Consider the following 1,476-nt stretch of genomic DNA (forward strand, 5'->3'; position numbering starts at 1 on the left):
TCTCCTCAGATGACTAAATGTACAGAGTGATTTCTGGGCTCTCTATTCAGTTAACTGGGTCTATGCATCTGTTTTTATTCCAGTCCTATGCTATTGTTGACTACTACAGCTTTGTAGTATATTTTGAAATCATACATTGTGATGTTTCCAATTTTGATCTTTTTGTTCAAGATTTCTTTGGCCATTCAGGGTCTTTTGTGATTATAGATACAAATTTTAGGATTCTTTTTTCTATTTCTGTGAATAATATCATTGGTATTTTGATAGTGATTGCATTAAATCTGTAGATTACTCTGGATAGTATGGAATTTTAACAATAGTACTTCTTCCAATCCATGAACACAGGATATATTTCCATTTACTTATGCCTTCTTCATTTTTTTTTAAATCAATGTTTTATAGTTTTCATTATAGAGAACTTTCACCTCCTTGGTTAAACTTATTCATATTTTTTTGCAACTATTGTTAAAGGGATTTCTATTTCAGATGGCATATAGAAATACTTCTGGTTTTTGTATACTTTGTTTTATATCCTGCAACTTTACTGAGTTTATTTATTCTATTTTTTTGTAAAGTCTTTAGGATTTTCTATATATAAGATTATCTTCTGCAAAAGTGACAGTTTGACATCTTCATTTCCAGCTTGGATGACTTTTATGTATTTCTCTTGCCTAATTGCTTTGGCTAGGACTTCCAGTACTATGTTGAATTGAATTGGTGAAAGTGGACATCCTCGTCTTGTTCTAGATCTTAAAGGAAAATCACTCCACTTTTCTCCTTTCAGTGAGAGAGTTGTCATATGTGGTCTTTGGTGTGTGCTGGGGTACATTTCTTTTATACCTCATCTGCTGAGAATCTTTGTCATGAGGGGATGTTGGATTTTGTAAAGATGCATTTTCTCATCTCTTGAAATGATCATATGATTATTGTGCTTCACTTGTTGATGTGATGTATCATGTTATTGACTTGTGTGTGTTGAGCCATCCTAGCATCCCTCAGATGAATCACGCTTGGTCGTGGTGAATAATCTCTTGGTTCTGTTGACTGTTTGTAGACAATTTTTGCATTTTTTTAAAAATCAGGGATATTGGTCTGTAGTTTTCTTTTGTTGTTGAACATTTGCTTGGTTTTTGTATCAGATAACACCAGCCTTGGAGAATGGGTTAGGAAAATTTCCTTCCTCTTTAACTTTTTTTGGAATAGTTTGAGAAAAAATTGTATTGATTACATGATTACATGCCTGTAATCCCAGCGGCTCAGGAGGCTGAGGCAGGAGGATCACAAGTTCAAAACCAGTCTCTACAATTTAGCGGGGCTCTAAGCAACTTAGTGAGACCCTGTCTCTAAATAAAATACAAAATAGAGCTGGGGTTGTGGCTCAGTGGTCAAGTGCCCCTGAGTTCAATCCCTGGTACTAAAAAACAAACAAACTTCTCTTTTAAAACTACTTTGGTTGTATCCTATAGGATTTTCTAT

Source organism: Urocitellus parryii, chromosome 11 (genome assembly GCF_045843805.1).
Source record: "Urocitellus parryii isolate mUroPar1 chromosome 11, mUroPar1.hap1, whole genome shotgun sequence".
Taxonomy (NCBI): Eukaryota; Metazoa; Chordata; class Mammalia; order Rodentia; family Sciuridae; genus Urocitellus; species Urocitellus parryii.